At 40.1% G+C, this 13,200-nt stretch overlaps 1 protein-coding gene across 36 annotated transcripts in view; it reads left to right on the top strand.

The window, feature by feature from the left end:
- ZBTB20 (zinc finger and BTB domain containing 20) overlaps positions 1 to 13,200 on the top strand; it is an 830,054-nt gene that overhangs the window by 674,612 nt on the left and 142,242 nt on the right. Inside the window, exon 1 of one of the 36 annotated variants that reach the window (XM_024578102.4) lies at positions 8,344 to 8,818. The exons of 34 other annotated variants lie outside the window; for them this stretch is intronic. The gene's annotated coding sequence lies outside the window, so the exon portion shown is untranslated. Of the gene's footprint in view, positions 1 to 8,343; positions 8,819 to 8,839 lie in introns of those variants that run through there. One more of the 36 variants, XM_053918394.1, reaches the window with a different exon arrangement.

Below are 13,200 nucleotides of genomic sequence, written 5' to 3'. Positions count from 1 at the left end.
TTGAAAAATCTGAATATAGTCAGTTGTATTTGAGCTGGCTTCCTGGAGCTTCTTACTTATTTAAGAATATGGTATGGAAATGATGGAAATCATGGACCACTTTACTAAAACTGAGCGTCACTGGGAATGAATCCTACCAGACACAGGCTCTCATTGGCAATATAGAATTCAGAGCTGTCACTAAATTTTGCTTCCTGATGAGTAGAAAAGGTAGAGAGTCTAATAAAAAGGTAGAATGTCAAATCAAGAAATTCAGCATTTAGTTCCAGAAACACTGGGCAGTGGGTCCTCTGTTCAATATCACATCCTTTAAAAGTCTACAGACTTCCAACCTTCACTTTGGCTTAAAGAATTGGACCTGACATGTCGAGTTTTTTAACTTTCCTGCTGTTGTTACTTTGGAGCCTCAGTTAATATGAAATAGCAAGGTGATACCCCCAACACCTTGGTCTTAGGGCATTCACAACACTTAATGTTTTTCCATAATAATAATCCTGGCTGAAGTTATAAAATGTTTTCATATTTATGATCTTATTTAGTCCTACACTAGCCTTTTGCATAGACAGGGGAATTGTTGTTGTTATTTTCATCACTCCCATTTTCTAGATGAGGAGATAAATGGAGTAAGAATCTGGTCTAAGGTCACAGAGCTGGCAACAGAGCCACAATTACACCCGGGTGAGCAGGTGATCTTACTCACAGTTCAGCAGACTTGCCAAACCTCATAGATGTGCTATGACAGTGGTTCTCAGCCAGGCTCTAGAATTACCTAAAGGACTTTTTAAAATATAGGCACTCAGATATCTACCTTTTGAGTGTCTGATTTAGTAGTCTGGAGTAAGGCCCAAAGATTTATTTTCCTTACAGGTTTCCAGGCAATGCTGATGCTGCCAAAATCCACACTTTTAGGAGCCCTGTCCTACAGATTGTATGCAGTAACTTAATGGCAATGATACATTAAGGCAAGATAGTCAAATAAGAAGGATGCTTATTTTCATGATGCTTCCTCATGCTGCTGCTTTTCTCTATTTCTGATCTCTATTGGGAAAGAGCAGAACAAATGTGGGGCGCGCACTAGCCAAAGAGTATTGTATTGTTTAGAATGAGTTTAGATCTTCTGATACTCAAGAATTGAGCAGCATAATCCTTCAGTTTGCTTCTACCTAGGAAGTACTATTGTAGATTATCTTGGAGTTATGATCGCCAACCCAGCGATGAAGAGCCCCTGTAATACTGGACAGGGGGAAATATGATTAGGTGGATCTATGGGCAACTGACCCATTAAACAACAATCTGCAGATAGCTATCTCCATGTCAACCTAGCCCTCTAGGTTCTTAATGGCAAGAGGGAGAGAGAGACTTATTCTTGACCTATCCTAGTCAATATTTTTCTGAAGACTGGTAAGAATTTCCTGTATCACAGGCTCAGTTTCAGTCAACAAGGTAATATATCAGCTTTTTTAAAAAGCTAAGAAATATTTCAGCTGTGTTGTGAGATAATGTTCAGAGAAGGTAGCTGATAATGGTAGGCCTGGTTGTTCTGCATGTTCTAGGGGATAGTCAATATCCTTGCCTTTTCTAGCTTCCAAAAGCCATCTGCAATCTTTTGCTCATGATCTCTTCTATGAGTAAATCCAAACTCTTGTTTCTGTCATCACATCTCCTACTGTTAGCTCTGGTCCTCCTTTCTCTCTCATGTAAGAATCCTTGTGATTACCTGTACAGCCTACCAAGATAATTCAGGGTAATCTGCCCATCTCAGTGCCCTTAAATTTAATCCCATTCACAAGATCCCTTTTCCATGTAAGGTAACATTTGTAGGTTCTGGGATCAGAACATGGATATCTTTTGCAGGGTCATCATTCAGCCTACCACAGTCTCTTTCTAGTGTGTTTATTAGACTACATTAGGAATGGGGTACCCCTTTCTCAGCACCAGAATTCAAGAGTTTCTTTAATAAAATATATCCTAAATGAGGGTGGCAGTGTTATGAAAGGCAAGGGTGTGACTGAGGAAGGCATGGGAACAGGAGACAGGAGAACTGGGTTCCAATACTAGCTTTGCTTCTACCAACTTTTGTGACCTTAACTTTATTTGATAAAATGTCTCTGCCACTTAGTTCTTCTCTGTAAACTAAGAGAACCAGAAAATCTCCTAAATACCTCCTACGTCTAAGAGTCTATGCTTCTATAAACTATCAGACTGTTTCTAGATGACATTTAAATTTAAAACCAAGTGCTTACTTACCACCTCTAACAGTCAATATAAATCTTGTCCAATTTTCTTTTGAATTCAAAATTCACTTAAATTTCAAATTTGAAATGTATTATCCAAGGACATATTTATCTTGCTGTTGAAATAGTGATAAGGCAATGAAAATCACAAATACAAGTGCTTTTCACTAGCTAACTTTTAAATATCTTCCCAACAATGCTACTTTAGTCTAAGCATCAAATCACTAGTCTTAGGGTGATATTATACCTTTTTCATATTAGAAACTTGGGGCACAGTAAGAATAAATTGCAATAGCATAAGACAAACTAAGAGAGTTAGGTCACAACAAAGAAATATGGCCCAAATGAAAGAACAGATCAAAACTCCAGAAAAAGAATTAAGTGACGAGGAGATAACCTTTAAGATGGAGAGTTCAAAACACTGTTAATCAGGATGCTCAGGGAAATGATTGAGTACAGATGCAGAATAAAGGAAGAAGTGAAGGCTATACAAAGTGAAATAAAGAAAAATATACTGGGAACCAACAGTGAAGGGAAGGAAACTGGGACTCAAATCAATAATTTAGAACAAAAGGAAGAAATAAGCATTCAACCAGAACAGAATGAAGAAACAAGAATTCAAAAAAATGAGGAGAAGCTTAGGAACCTCTGGGACAATTTTAAATATTCCAACATCCAAATCATAGGGGTGTCAGAAGAAATGGGAAGAGCAAGAAATTGAAAACTTATTTGAAAAAATAATGAAGAACAACTTCTCCAATCTGGCAAAGGAAATACACTTCCAGGAAGTCCAGGAAGCTCATAAAGTTGCAAACAAGTTGAGCCCAAAGAGGAGCACACCAAGACACACTATAATTAAACTGCCCAAGATTAAAGATAAGAAGAGAACCTTAAAAGTGGCAAGAGACAGGAAGAGAGTTACCTACAATAGAATTCCCATAAGACTATCATCTGATTTCTCTAAAGAAACCTTGCAGGCAAGAAGGGGCTGGAAAGAAGTATTCCAAGTCCTGAAAAGCAAGGACCTACAACCTAGATTACTCTATCCATCGAAGCTATCATTTAGAATGGAAGGGCAAATAAAGTGCTTCCCAGATAAGGTCAAGTTGAAGGAGTTCATCATCACCAAGCCCTTATATGAAATGTTAAAGGCATTTATCTAAGGAAAAGAAGATCAAGAACTGTGAACAGCAAAATTACAACAAACTCACAACTATCAACAACTGAACCTATAAAAATAAAAACAAACTAAGCAAACAACTAGAGCAGGAACAGAATCACAGAAATGGAGATCACATGGAGGGTTATCAGTGGAGAGAGGGAGAGGGGAGAATGGGAGAAAAGTTACAGGGAATAAGAAGCATAAGTGGATGGTACAAAATAGACAGGGGGAGGTTAACAATAGTATGGGAAATGTAGAAGCCAAAGAACTTACATATACGATCCATGGACATGAACTGAGGGTGGGGGGATGCTGGAGGAAATGGAGGTACTAGGCAGAGGGGGATAAAGGAAAGAAAAAATGGGACAACTGTAATAGTATAATCAATGAAATATACTTAAAAAATAAAAATTCACACCAACAAAAAAAAGAAGAGAGTTAGCAGCTGTTGCCTCCAGGTTTATCTGCCACCATGGCAGGCGTGTTACCAGTCAATACATGAAGTAGGTCGGGCAGAGTGCAAAGACCTGTCCTGAACGTCTCAGTCTCAAGGTATGAGTGACCAGCTAGAAAACACTCACTGAGTGACTGCTGTCACTATTACTGGGGTTAAAGAGGTGGGAAAGGGCGGGCATGTCTCTCTTTTTTTTTAATTTGGCCCGGAACCTGACCACTGATTCCCAAAAGGAAATGGGGCCAGTTTCATACAGATCTCACTACAGCATTCGAGTCATCCCACAAACACCAATTTTAAACGATTCACAGAGGACCACGAAAAATAATTTGGAGGAAGTTTATAGGAAGGAAAGCTTTGAGAGCTGAACCAGAAAAGGTGCTTGAAAGTAAATCAATTTAGGGCGTACACTGAATTATGGCATTTATTATTATGTTCAGAGTATGCATGGAATTTTGAACTAAAAGCTGGGAAGCAAAGATCTAGAAACTCTCATGCATAGTAAATAAATTAACCCTTTATTCTCTTCCTTTTTATGCATCCTGTATTTGGTGACTTGTTCATACAAATGTCCACTGGAAAGGACTATTAAACCATGCTCCGCTGTGGACACATTTGTGTTTTCATAATTAGAATATATGCTTCCAGGAGATTTTCTCCAGTGTTGTGTGGACACAGTCTTTTCAAATATTTCAAAGGCCAAGCATTCTTTGGGAAGAGGAGAAGCATTTTGTCTGTTTATGACTGACCAAGTTTCCTAAACTTATTAAATTGAGATCCCTTGTCCTTTTCTTCTTCCTTTTCTTCCATAAGTTGAAGACTATTCTAATAAATTATTTAGCAAATAAAAAAACCTGCCAAATCCAAATCCAGTGTGATAACTGAATTAATGACTGTTCTAGAACCCATGAGTTCAGTACACTGTACCACTCAGGATCCATTCTCACTTTTTACTTTATGCTGGAAACTAAATAGTATAAGGAAATGAGCTTATCATGAGCAGGTCATCAGCTCTTGAAATGTCTGCCCATGAGAAAAAAAATACGATTGGAATCCTGTCACCAAGGAAATGGTTTAAAAATTTGTTTATTTCAGTGCCAAACAAAAATCTTAACTTCAACTAGTGATGGTTATTTTGCAACAACTTAATTCTTTTGTCCATTCATTCATTTGTTATATGGTTACTATGTACTAATTATTTAGAAAAAAGAACACCCTATGGATTATGCAAACCTTAAATATCACTGTATGTTTGTATGTGTTCATATGCATTTTTGAAGAGCACAGTTGTGACAGGAAGTGAAGAATGGCATGGTCAGGGAAAAATTAAAGAGACACGATGTAATTATCTGAACTGGAATGAAGCCAATTAATAACCCATGTGCTAACACTCCCTTCAAAGTGCTGGAAATGCCGTCAGATATTTCAGTGTCTTCCATAGTCATAGCCGGCAATCTTCACCTCATCCATTTTCAACACCACTCAGGAACCGCTCCCCCCAGCTCCTGAGGACGGGCTGCCACCTGAGGTGAGCTGGAGAAGAGGTATAGAGTGTATAATCTAGGATTCTCACAAGTGACTGTGCACAGATTTTCACTTATTATTTTAGTGTAATCAAAACCCTGGTGTTTTATGGATTTGCTTATGTATTCAACTCATATTTACCAATACCTACTGTGCGTCAGGCCAGCAGCATGGCTGAGAGTGGAGGCTTTAAAGTTAGGTGCCTGGATTTCATCTCCAGTTCCACACTTACTAGCTAGGTGTTTTTGAGCAAGTTACCTAAAACTTCTAGGCCTTGATTTTCTTTTCTATGAAATGAGGGTTGGTAGTACGTAATTCATAGGGCTGTTATGACACTAATATATAATAAAATATGGAAAGCACTAAGCAGAGTGCTTAGCACAGATTAAGCAAGGGCATTATTATGAGCCAGGAAATATTCCAAAGTCTGGGAACAAAGAGATCAAACAACACTGAGATGATCCTTGAAGTTTAGATTCTAGAACTTTGGGGTTCTAAACTTCATAGTCTCTATCGTCAACCCTTTCTAACACAAGTCTATATATTGCATCTTTGCTTTGCTATGTGTGTTCATTTCTTGTACCTGCATGGTTTGAATAGAACACACTCAGCACATCCATAGTATGCGGGTTTGTTTATACACACCCTCACTTTATGCTTTCCTCAATAATAATTGCTGTGTAATGACCAGCCGTGGACTTAATATATGTTAACTCATGTCATCCTGAAAACAACCTTATGGGATCAATTTTGTCACCTTTTACAGATAGGGAAACTGAATCTTGGAGAGTGTCTGTGGCTTAGGCAATATTATAAAGGTCTGTTGGACCCCAAAGCCTGTTCTCTTTTTACATTCAGTTCACACAGCATGCATTCAGTAAGCACTTCACTGCTCTGCTCTGGGCTCTCGCCCATCAGGTGCTTTGAGACCTGCAGCAGGACCTACCAATGTCAAATTCACTGAACCCTCATCCCTCTAAACTGATCAACTGTGGACCATGTGTTTTAGACCTGTCACAGCAGCCGTTGTTAAAGGGGTTGGTGTGCAAATAAAGTAAATTACTCTGGCTATGACTTTCCTCAGATTACCTGCCTTTGAGTGGGCTCCCAGGTGTCTGACACTTTTCAGCTTTCTTCTTTCACCCCAAGTAGCAACATCATTGCTGAAGCATGACTGAGAGAGAGTGTTCACTCTCATATACACCACGATTCTTGTTTTAGGGCAAGAGACTTACCGGTAATCTCTCCAGTAACATCTGATGGCACTGTTCTCTTCATAAGCACCTCTTTCCCCCTTTAAAAAAATTACCTTCCTTTATCTGTCGTCAAGAGGGAAATCCTTACTGAATATGATCATATGTGTCCCCAAAAGAGATACCATCAAGTACGTGGGCAGATACTACAGTTTCCCCTTTCTATTTTAGTAGCTTGTTTCAGTTGAAATATATAGGAAAATTCGCCCATCACTAATCTTTCAGGTGGAAAATCTGAGCCGTGATTTTAAAGGACATTGTAAGCTGGAAAACTCAATCTCTTTCACCCACAGTATGCCTATATTTTAAAAATGAATTGTGTGAGAGAACCACATCTTTTTATACGGTGATCTATAGCACACAATATTCACAGAGAGAATTGCAAACTCCAGGACAGGTCTTTGTAGACTGGTACACTGGCCTTCGCTAACCTGGAGTGTGGCACCAGCTGTACCTTGCTGAGATGGGGCTTGTACAATGTTATATTTTTCTGCTTTTCTTTGAGAAGGAATTAAAGATTCACATCCTTAGAATTCAAAATGCACAAAAATACTGCTACTTAGATATTTTTAAAAATTGGAGGTTTGTGCCCTGGCTGTATAGATGAAGGAATCCTGTTATTCTGGAGACAGGTGATTTTCATACCTGTTGGGCCAGAATCGTTAAAGAGAGCTGCAGGTTAGCTGGTGTGCTGGAACGAGTCCTGGCCTGGAGGGCTGCTGGTGCCCCAGGTTCCAGTGTCGTGGACATCACTATTGCCTTCGTGATTTATTAGCCCGAGGCTCTGGGCCTCAGTTTCCTTATCTGCTGAATTAGGGCATCAGAGAGATTGATCTCTGTGGCTTTTCCTGGCTCTTGTATCCTCTGGGTCTGCGAATCGCCTTCAGTGTCTGCCATAGTCTGCCTTGCCAGCTCTGTTTGTCACAAAGATTAATCCGTTTTAACTGTACCTTGGAGTGCTCCTGGGAGAGGAGGCTGGATGGATTGTTTTGCACCTATTATTGCATCAGAACTTTTGCCTTTTTAGATGAGATCGTGCCGTGCCTGAAATCTGTCTGCCTCTCTGCCCACTGACTGTCTGTGCTGATCTCTTGCCACCGTGCCTCTTCTTCCAGCATCCATCTCCCTCCAAGATCTAGACTCGGCATCCGACTGTACCTGTCTTGTTCTCTGCAGCATCTGTCTGCTGCACTCCTAGACCATCGTTAATAAACTTTCACACATTACACACAGACCCTAATATGTTGGCACCTGCCCATAAATATCTACCGTTCATAAAACTAGGGGAGAAAACTCCATTTTTAAAAAAAAAGACCTCTATCTAAATGCCATTTGTATTTGCACTTTTTGTTTAGTTGTAAGTTTTAATAGTTCCCCCTTTGAGGATTTGTCAGTACGAGCAGTATTGCTTATCAGAACACACCAACAGTCTTTTTGTAATATTCGCTTTTCCCCTTTGGTTCAGCCGAGCCCGCTGACAGATCATTCAAATTCAATTGTTTTATGTCTAAGCCGAACAGCTAATTAAAGTAGGGATGATTAACCTGACTGGCAGTGTCGCTCTCCCTCTCGCGCTCTCTCTCCCTCTCCCTTTCTCTCTCTCCCTCCCTCCTGTTCCAATCAGTCTTTTTCTCACACACTCTCTCCCTCCGTGTCTCTCTCTCTCTCTCTCTCTCTCTCTCTCTCTCTCTCCCTCCCTCCCTCCCTCTCCCCCTCTCTCTCTCTCTCTCTCCTCCTCTCCTCTCCCCTCTCTCCGTCTCTCCCTCCCTTGGTTGGTCTCTCTCTCTCTCTCTGTCTGTCTCTTGCTCTACTGTTTTTTTTTTTCCCTCTCTCTCTCTCTCCTAAACGTGGTCTGCTTGCTGATGGCAGAATGGCACTCGGAGATTTGTGCATTGTGTCTGGTTTCCTACGGGCAGGCTGACCCAGTGCCTCCAGGGACTTATCAATAGACCACTCAGAAGAGACACAGACAGGAGAGAGGAGGAGGGGTGGGGGGAGAGAGAGAGAATCAATATCAAGAATAGAAGGAGCTCCGAAGCCATTTTTTTTTTAAAGAAGTATCGGGACTTGGGAGAGGGTGACAAAGAAGGTTTTTCAAAGAGGCAGTGGAGGAGGTTCTAATAAATTTGGAAGGAAACAGTTCCCTGTCTTGGGAAAAGGAGAACTCCTGACTGATTAGCATTCACACCAGGTATGAGATGTTCGCTACCCCTTATCACTGTGTCGCAACTGAGATGGAAAAGCCTTTTTTTTTTTAAGGAGACTGAGGGAGCATGTATTTCTCTGTGTTTGTTGTTGGGGGGTAAGGAGGGTGGCGTGAGATCTGTGGGCATTTGTGTATGGGAGCAGAAAGAATGGAAGCAGTACAACGGGGGTGGGAAAGAGTATGGAGTATGTTACTGTCTTCCCTGTCTTTGTGCACCCCTGGGGGGTTACCCAAGTTCATTTCTAGCAGGTGGATTTAGACAGGAGTTACTTAACGCTTGACCGCCAGTTTTGAAAAAAAGAAAAAGAAAAAAAAAACGTTGCTTCCTATGTCTATTAAAGGAAGCTCCAATTTCTCTCTCTCCTTCTCTCTCTCCCTCTCTCTCTCTCTCTCTTTCTTCCTCTCTCTCCCTCTCTCTCTCTCTCTCCTTCTCTGTCTCTCTCTGCCCCCCCATCTCTCTTCCCCTCTCTCCCTCTCCCTCTCTCTTCTTTTTTTCCTCTTCTAACCAGACAGCGGGAGGGCTCCTGGCTCCCAGCCAGCCCAAAAGCCTCTAAGTGTTTTGCACTTGTTTCAGGGAGTAGCTGCCCGGGGATTTTTCAGCATTTTCACTAGAGAACAAAGAGTTCTTTACAAAGGGAAGGGGGGCGGTGGGGGGAGTCAGCTTAATGTCTGATATATGTTTTTCTATTTTTATTAGTTTTTCGCCTAAAAAGAAAGAGACGGGAACAGAACATTCACTCTATAAAGACACAGACATTCAAAAGAAACCCAGTTATCTTTTTTCCCCATCACCTCAATATATATACATAAAAAATAAAAAGGAAAAAGACTAATTAAGTTGGGTATGTTGCTCTTTTCTCCTCTTTTAATCTTTCTAAATACAACTGTCCTTATGTTCACTCTATGCTATTTTTTTCTACTCATAATAAAAGTTGTTCTGCATACATCTCTTCAGATCATCTCTTTACCTTTCCTGGGTCCCCAAAATCCTGTGGAGGACCGAACAAGAGTCCACCAAATAATCAATTTAGTGTTGAGAATCATCTACTTTTGCCACTTGGGTAAAAAGTTAATCGTGGAATTTGGGCTCCCAAAATTCCAATGGGGTACAGTAGTTCCTCGGGTCTCATAAGTTTTTGCACCCATCCATTTAGAAGGTACCACTGTGTCACTTGTCAGTTATTAAGAAAGGTAGAAGGGAGTAAATATTTGTGTTTTATTTGTTTCTCTCTAATTGCATAAATGACAAACTCCCCCCCTCCCAAGAGATCACTTGCCCCATCCGGGATACGCTGGTGCAGCCGAGATTTTCCAGTGACTCTGATAGCCGTGTAGCTTTGTGTTTTCCACCTGATTGTTTCCGCCTGGGCATGTGTATTTTTACCACGAATTTGTGTTTGTAGCAAACATTCCAGAGTGCTTATCATTTTCAAATTAAGGCTCCGACAAAAGAAAAAGAAATCAGCATGTGAGCAGTGTGTGCAAAATGTAGGAAACAATTCCATCTTTTATCTCTGCTGTACATTTGTATCTTTATAGTAATAGTTTTCAATTATAAACCCAAGAAAATTTTTCTTTCTAAAAGTTCTCCCCTAATGCATTCATATTTTGACTGTCATTTGGAAATCATGTTAAGGTACATAATAGACCCAAAACTAAACAAGGGGGAAATTTACAAGCCCCACAAAAATTCTTCTATGTTATGTGCAGTACCTAACTACGAGTAAGTGTTTTAGTACGTAGAAAGTAACTACAACAGTGATTTCAAAATTCAGAAACTCTTTTTTTTTCACTCACTGAAAATATGTTTTTGTCCCTAGGGAAGGACACTGGAGGGAAAATATACATGCATACATTTTCCCGTATTTTTTAGAATGCATTTTATAATTGCTTCCTAAGGCTGTGATGCATATCAGGGCAGAGTGTAATGTCTAGTCAGTAAACCCTTCTTGCTGGGAGGTGTCAGCACCTTACGTTTTAAGTAACTTGATAACAAGGAGTCTTTGGGGGGAAACCTTGCTATGTTATGAGTTGCCTCAGTAATGACCCTTCAGAGAAAAAAAAACAAGAGCCTAGGTGGCCAGTGTTTGCACTTGAACTCACTGAAAGACCTTAGAATTAGGGGAACTTTTGGCAAATCCAAAATTTTCTAGGGTAGCTCACTTCTTACAGTTATGTGTTTTCTTCAGGAAAATTCTTGTATTGCCTTCCGACTTTTCTATACTTCTGTAGAGATTGTGAATGCTTTTAATAGTGCTGGAGGAGAAAAACATCTTTAAAGAGAAAAATCATCAAAATAAGAAAAAAGAAACTCGGTCTTTAAAAAGTTTTATATTGAAGGCAAGAGCTTTTTTCCCCCTTTTGGCTTGTTTCTGATTTTTTTTTTCTCCTGAACTCTTTTGTTGCTGTGGGCTCTTGTGTTTACATTTTTGTTATTTGTGTTGTTTTTGTTTTTTCTTTTTTTTTGGCGGGGAGGGGGCTGGTAAGTCTGTTTGTGATGTGACCAAGGAGAGTCTGTGAAAGGGGCAGAGGGGTTCTGATGAAAGGCTGTTGCTGAAACCTGCACTAGCCCCTCCTGGTCCCAACTTAGTCTGCTCCTATCAGCTGGCTGTGCCGCCAGGAGTACAGTGAAAGGTGATAGCTGTCATTGTGGGTGCTTCGTGGATCTGACCTGAGAGTAACACATTCACAGGCGAGGAGAAGAGGGGAAAAAAAATAGAGGAGGAGGAAAGAAAAGCTCTTTGAGCTGGAATACACTGGCCCTTTCTTCCTGTAGGCAATCCGCTCCGGTTCTTGGCGACGTGTCCTGCACTATCAGATATCATATGACTTTTTATTTAGATTCCTTTTCGGAGAATGGCCTGTTAGGACTCTGTTTGTTTTCTTTTATTTAATTTCCTTCTCCCCTCACGCGCTAGTTTTGTGTATCTGTGTGTGTGAGAGAGTGTGTGTGCACATGCATATGTGTGCAATTTTTATCTTTGTTTTTGTTCTGTTGATCTGATGCTTTATTTAAGGACAAAGCTTTAATTATTTCAGTATACAGGTTTAATCATTTGCCAAAAAGCAACCTCATTCTAGGCTTTTTGGGGGTCGATTTTTAAACACATCCATTAACACATGAGGTTGAGGATCCTAAATGCTTGCTGGTCGGGCGCTTGGCCCACTCCCTCACCTTAATTTAACCCTCCCCCTCATCAGCATGCACAGTAGTATAAGTTAGGAAACACCTGTGCTGAGTTGAGAGGGAAATAAAAGTAGAAGCAACTTCTTCAAATCTGCACTCCTAGTTTCACTTTAATAAACTTTTTTTTCATTGATTTTTTTTTTTGGACACCCTCTGCTGAACCTGAAAGCATCAGAGATACTAAGAGATGTCTGTGGAGCTTTTGTGAGGCAAGCTGAGCACCCCTGGAAAGTAGAGCAGGGCTGAAAGTCATTCAGAGACTTAAAAATTAAGTGAGAGATTTAAATAAGATCTGTGAGATCTGGGGGGCATGCAGGGCTTGGTTTGGTGATGGATGGTAAAATGGAACACATAGGGGAACTCAAGGAGGAGAAAGAGAAATTCCCAGCCAGGGGTTAATACAGGCGTTCCTGCTGCAATTAATACTTTAAAAACCATATTTGATCATTTTTAAATTTTGTATGACACGAGATTTAACCAGTTGATATGTGATTGCCTTCCTCTTCGTGATTGCTATGTAAAGCAGAGGAATTCTACTGACATTATTATGGGGTTTCTCTTAAACTTTTGATGTATTTGTCGGCTTTGAATAGTTCAGATTTTAGTTAGCAAAAGAAAAACACAACTTTCCTAGGTGTGCAGATGTTCGTCTATACCACATTCTTGTCACTACGTAACTTCTGTAAACGTACAGATTACATTCTGTTTGCACCAGGGTTTTTGTATGGTAAAGAGCAAGTCTGCCTCGAAGACTCAGATGGTCATTGCACTCTTTAAAACCCGTAGTTTTTAGTACCTTGTTACTTTCTCTACACTCATTTTTTATAGACCTTGAATTTCTAATGCCTTATCTTAGCCGGAGATGAATTTTGTTGAAACTTGGAGGAAAATCTATTCCACCCCTTTAAGAGTACCCAAAAGGGAAGGGAAAACTATTTTTCGTTCAACAGAAAATTTTAGAAGCCTTTTCTCCCCCAGCGGAAAACTCCAAAACAGCTTTGTCTCAGAATGTTAAACTTGGCATGGATAAGCAATGTGAGTTTTGCTTTGTTTGAGGAAATTTGTTTTTGAAACAACAATGTTATAAATATTTTTAAATTGCCTGCTGAGCATGCGCTGTGTCTGACTTTATTCATAGTTTTAAACACACACCAAAGTGCAGTCTTCTGAATGGCCACAG

Source organism: Desmodus rotundus, chromosome 2, assembly GCF_022682495.2.
Source record: "Desmodus rotundus isolate HL8 chromosome 2, HLdesRot8A.1, whole genome shotgun sequence".
Lineage (NCBI taxonomy): Eukaryota > Metazoa > Chordata > Mammalia > Chiroptera > Phyllostomidae > Desmodus > Desmodus rotundus.
The sequence above is the reverse complement of the archived record's forward strand: the minus strand, read 5'-3'. Positions and strand labels throughout refer to the sequence as shown.